Source organism: Sinocyclocheilus anshuiensis, unplaced genomic scaffold (genome assembly GCF_001515605.1).
Source record: "Sinocyclocheilus anshuiensis isolate Anshui unplaced genomic scaffold, SAMN03320099.WGS_v1.1 scaffold62, whole genome shotgun sequence".
Taxonomy (NCBI): domain Eukaryota; kingdom Metazoa; phylum Chordata; class Actinopteri; order Cypriniformes; family Cyprinidae; genus Sinocyclocheilus; species Sinocyclocheilus anshuiensis.
The window spans coordinates 816,008-822,304 of record NW_015544180.1 but is presented as its reverse complement, the minus strand read 5'-3'; the positions used below and the strand labels follow the sequence as shown (position 1 = coordinate 822,304).

The 6,297-nt window shown below is 34.8% G+C and overlaps 1 pseudogene; it reads right to left on the bottom strand.

Annotated features, from left to right (window-relative positions):
- Positions 1 to 1,816: 1,816 nt before the first annotated feature.
- The window catches only part of LOC107696317 (uncharacterized), an 8,272-nt pseudogene continuing 3,791 nt past the window's right edge, over positions 1,817 to 6,297 (bottom strand).

Below are 6,297 nucleotides of genomic sequence, written 5' to 3'. Positions count from 1 at the left end.
GCATGTCTTAAAGGGGTCATATGATGACCATGATCCATAATCGTGAGCTTCAGCTTTCAACATAAATGTAAAGAAAGTAAATAATGTCCTTAGGTTTACCATCAGTTCAAGCCCGAAAGGGGAACGGAGTTGCGTGACAGACACAGTGATGATGCTCGTATGTATTTGCAGTACACAAGCCGCGATTAAGAAAGCTGACTCCACTGTGATGTGACCCTGTCTCTCTCTCACACGCACACACACACACACGACGTGATACTCTACACGGCGCAAAACTTCGCATTTGAGCAGTCAATAGCAAATACTTAAACCTTCTTTCTTTGCGTGAACATTTGGGCGGCATTACGCAAATATTTCCACATCGTGACATAGACATGTGGGGGCGTGTTTGAATGAGGCGTTTTAGCCCGGTCTGGATCAGCCTTCTCTTTTTTGGATAGAATAAATCCTTTTGTGGGAGACTTTGAGCTTTGTAACTCTGCAGATATTATACATGCACAAATAGCTACATAACACACTAAAGAAAAGGAATAATAGAAATCGCATCATATGACCCCCTTAATGTGAAGCAAATCTGTAGAATTGTTCATAAGCTGCTGTGAATGTGAAAATAATCTTGTTGAATGGAGCTGAATGGAAGCTACTGTAAATGAATTCAAGCTACTTACCATAAGGCATGAACTGTAATCAAGGTGCAGCAAGGTTTTTAGAGATTTTCAGATTAGCCTTTTCTGAGGTCATGAGAATTTATCCAGAACCAAAAACCACATATCATGTGACAGCACGATTTAAGACAATAAAATGTCTAAGATTATATGATATTATGAGTGGATACTGGATTATTATAGTAATTTATATGCTATTGAAAACTTAAAGTACTTTGTAGAATTATAAATTGATTTGACATTGTTGCTGCAACCTAACATTTGTTCCAAAGTTCACTAGAATGATAACATCCTTTAAAATCGATTAGACGACTATCTAGTGTATTTACAGACATAGAGTTCATGTATGAGCAGTTACTTTCTTGAGACACTCAACACGATCTGTTTGGCCTTGTGCAAGCAGCATTTGTGTGTTGCTTTGTTTTGACACTCAGTTTGGTACATGTGAATGATCTCACAATTATTTTACCAATCACTAGTGAGGCCACAGGATGAGCCACATGCTGCAAGTGTTCAATCAAACTCAACGTTTGCTTTGGAAGTTCAAATGTGTGAAAAAAACGAGCAGAGTAGCAGCACCAGATATGTTTTGCTACGTGTTGAACGTTGGGCATTTGTAAAGCATTATAACATAACTGAGTGAACTACTGTACTTATGGTGGAGATTAATACAATGTTGCTTTTAAGGAAAAACTCAAATCTGGTTTACCAGATTAGTGGCAGCAAATCAGATGTTGTTTGGTCAAAGAATATTGTGTGAAGCAATCAAGAGCGAATGTATGAGCAGAATTTATTGTTGTTTCCAAAGTTTACATACATTATGCAGTGTATATTATGGTGTTTCCACAAGGGATACATAATTAATTTTATTAGGCATAGAACAGGTGTTCAAGAATGATACATCAGAGATCATTCTTGAATATTTTTGATTTTAATAGCCCATTGTGTGCTGGGCGTTTAAAGAAAGATTTGTTAAAATGCCACCCTTTGATCACTGACATAAGCATTTTCTAGAAAAGGAAAATTGCTTATTTATTTTCAGGCAGACAGAAAGTATCCACATTGTTATTTTCCACACATTTCCAACATTCCATTCCATCACTGGTTCTCTTACACCGATAAAGAGGCACTACCGCATTAATCTTTAGAAATTATTCTGCCAGATTCCCTTCGAAGACAAATGCATTCATTCCATTTTTTCTTGTGTTTATCCAGTTTGAAAGACCATTCAAAATATTGTCTTCCCCACGAATGCATGTTTTCACACAAGGTGAGTTGTAAGAATAGAAAACTACACAGCTACTCTGATCTGCCTGCTCTAGAAGTTTGTCCATGGGAGATTCACCTAAAGGCTAGAGCAGAACATGCTCAGAATGTTCCTTTGTGGTACGATTTGGCCTTGCAGCAATGACGTTGCGTGAGTCTGTGCAGAGTAAACATTTCTGTCCTTTACTGAGCTCATCTTTTACATGTTTTGCATCTTTATTGCTGAACGCATTCTGTATATCAGCACGTACGTCTGTACACTGAGCACGTAGAACAGAGATTGCTATTGCATACTGAGCATCTTTTTGCATTTTGGTTTTTGGCTGGACACTGCAGAGATCAAATTTTCACAATTTAACATTATCACAATTTAAGAAACTAAGAATGCAACTTTCCATCATGCAACAATTTGAACATGCATTTTACCAATTTAATATGTTGATTTTAATTTACTAAATTGTACAAATACAGTACACTTACTTGTCAACAAAATACTTGAAGATTTTAGGAAGGGCACCAGGTTTCACATCCCTCTCAGTGCTTTGAACGCCCAGATAAAGCAGGACGATGAGCACACTCGATGGAAACAGGAATGCCTTCAAAACAATAAATAAATAATCTGAGAAAAGATTATACACTGAGAGAAACAGTTTCACAATATTTCTGGTTTTCAGAAGCCCATAACTGGGTTTAACTTTGGCAGACTTATTAAAAACGGCTGCTGTTTTTGCCTGCTTGCAAATGGAAAACACCCAACATTCCTATTTAAACTTATTTAAAATAGGCCTATAAAAATATGTAGATTTTTGGAGCTGTATGAATATAATCAGTATGAATGTGTACTAATTAAAAATGAAATATAGCAACTAATTAATTTGCATACAATGTTGCCATTGTGATTGACATGGAATGAGAAATTATGTGACGTTGGTTCATTTTTCGGAGTGATGATGATGATGATGATGGAGTAAATGAAACCTGTTTATTCAAATGCCAGTCATACCCCTTAAAGGGGTCATCGGATGCCCATTTTCCACAAGTTGATATGATTCTTTGGGGTCTTAATGAAAAGTCTGTAACATAGTTTGGTTAAAATTTCTCAATGGTAGTGTAAAACAGCTCTTTTCAGAGCAAGCCGTTTTATAGCATTTTCCTTTAAATGTTAATGAGCTCTGCTGACCCCGCCCCTCTCTTCCGAGCTGCTCTCAGAGAGACTGTTTACTTTAGCCAGGCATCTGAGATCGGCTCGATTTGAGAAAGGGGAAAACATTTAACCAGATTTAAAAAAAAAAGTCTGGGTGGATATTTATCATTATAGGGTGGTTGTGTACACACACTGCCAACACACATTTCAGTTCAGACTACTTATAAAAGTGCATGTAGCAGCCGATGACCCCTTTAAAATGACATTTAAATGGGGTGGCTTGTAGATCTACTGTGTTAACCATGTCAGAATTGCACAAACTCTTTGTTTCAGTAGTGTTTAAGATCATATAAAACAGTAGAGAGTAACTCAAGAAGTTACAGCAGATCATTGAGAAAGCATTTCAGTGATTCTTGAGTGATGATGCATATCCTGTGAGCATAGGCATATCCTGTACAAAAGTCTTCCACCTAAAACCTGACGTACACTTTCATTCTGAACAGGTTCATTTCAAACATGAAAATATTTATTCACTGATGCAAATATGAGACACATTCTGCTGTAAAGCCACTCTAATAAAGACAACAGTGTCATTGTTTAGCTGAAGTCAGTTCAGTTCAGTGACTGTGTAAAGTTCATCAATGATGAAATGAGTAATTAATCTATAAAGCAGCTCTGGAGAAAACAGAGATGTCATCCCTAATGAAACTTAAATATACTAAAATGTATTTGAAAAACATTTATTTCATGCCAAGTATACTACAAACATATTTACATATTTATGTACTCAATTAAAATTTCTCGCAATTGTACTTTTGGTATACTAAACTAGTGTACATAAAGTCTGCTAAATTGCAATTACCAATTTTGTACTTAATGCACTTTAATTGTGCAGAAGTATGCTGAAGTCCAAATAAAGATATACGGAATTCGACTGTGCTGAAGAGGGACTACTTCAGGTACACTTCAAATATCTTGAATTTAAAGACTGATATTATTCAAAGATCATACAATCCTCATCAATAGTGACATTAAAACACATTTTAGGTTTAATATTAAGAAATACTCCAAATAAGGTTTAATTATAATTTTTAAATCATTAAGTCTTGAGTGATAAATACGTTAATATATTTAAACTATAATTAGGATGAAATAAATGTATTTTAAATATATTACTTGGACTGTTTATCTCAGTTCACTTCTCAGCACATTCATATCAATAATACGGCAGAATATTAAGTGTCCCTAACTAGACAAGTTAGAGGCAACAGTGGCAAGGAGCCCAAACTCCATCAGTGATAAAAATGTACAGTTATATGTTTTTCTTACTTAAAACTGAAGCAAATGTTTGCAATAGCTTTTAGTTGCAGTCTAATGTAGTTTTTGTTCACAGAATTAGTTTTCTTCTATATGAGGCTAAAGGCCATAAACACAATTCTCATTTAAACATCCCTCTTTTCTTACAAATAAAATTCCCCAAAATGCATGAAAAAAACATATACTGTACAAACCTTACATAGTTGTGATCGTCTCTTTGACTTCATGTTTCGTCAGTAAAAAGTTTCTATCTGTTATGAGAAACAATGCCGAGTTGTGAGGAATGAGAAAAACATCAAATAAGGTTTTAAGCAAGGACATTTATAGGAAAACTATAGGCAGTTGCTTAAGGATTCTTCAGTCGAGGAGGGGCCGACAAGAGTGTCACATTCTCTTTTTTTTCTTGAAAATTAAACTGAAACAAAAAGAGAACGTGACACCATTGTTGGCTGTTCTGGAGCCTAGTTTTCCTAGAAATGATCTTGCTTAATACTTTATTTTCATCATTAGTTCTCTCAGGAAATATATCCATCTCTTTAGTTTGTTCATTGCCTGGTGTGTTCTCGCTTTTGTTTTATTTAATAAAGCATTTAGATCCACTGTGCTTCCTCAGCCCGGCTGTGACAGAGGGAGACACAAAAGGGAACAAAATACTGCTCTGTTACAAGAGTCTGAGGCACTAAATAGCAAGTAAACCATCCACGAGCAGAATTTAATATTATGTCTGCAAGGTCATTTATAATAAATATTATGGCAGTTCGACACAGGACACATGATTACAATTGTATTAGTCACAGAACATGTTTAAGAATAATACTGTGTGTGCAGTGAGTAATAATTCTAATTTTATAGCCCAATGTGAGCTGGGAAAAATTAGTTTTATAAAAAAAAGATATGCGAAATTATTTATCTTCACCGTTTGATCATTGACAAGCATTTTCCAGAAAATTAAACGTAATAATTTATTTTCAGGCAGACAGAGCACCACTCAGTGAATGACAAATATATATATATATATATATATATATATATATATATATATATTGTTTTGCATTAACAAGTGCAGTTACTAATGATATTACATGTTCATTTCTTATTTATTTCATGTTTATACACATTTGACAGTAAAGCGCTAGGCTTGAGTTGGGAAGCTTACAAAATTTATTTTATTAACAACAGTAACATTATATAATATAGCATATAAATTGCATATAAAATATAGCAAGTAATAATTCATTTAAAGTAATAATTAAAAGTAATTTCCATTCAGCGTTACCATTGTGATTTATATGAATGAAATAAGATATTATGTGAAGTTGGTTCACTTGTCAGAGTGGTTGTGATGATGATGATGATGATGATGATGATTTTGACATTTTTGATCAATACTATTAGAGATAAAATTCTAACCATGCAGCTGTCAGCCACAGTATTTCATCAGATGGTGATCTAACACTTGATGGCTGCTCTGTCAATTCTGCGTCATCAGTTCGGAACCTAGGTGTGTTATTTGATAGCAATCTTTCCTTTGAAAAGCATGTTTCTAGCATTTGTAAAACTGCATTTTTCCATCTTAAAAATATATCTAAATTATGACCTATGCTCTCAATGTCAAAAGCAGAAATGCTACTTCATGCATTCATGACCTCAATGTTAGATTATTGTAATGCTTTATTGGGTGGTTGTTCTGTACGCTTAATAAACAAACTCCAGCTGGTCCAAAATGCAGCAGCTAGAGTTCTTACTAGAACCAGGAACTATAACCATATACGCCCGGTTCTGTCAACTCTGCACTGGCTCCCTATTGAACAACAAATACATTGTAAAATCTTACTAATTACTTATAAAGCCCTGAATGGTTTAGCTCCTCAATACTTGAGCGAGCTCATATCACATTATAGTCCT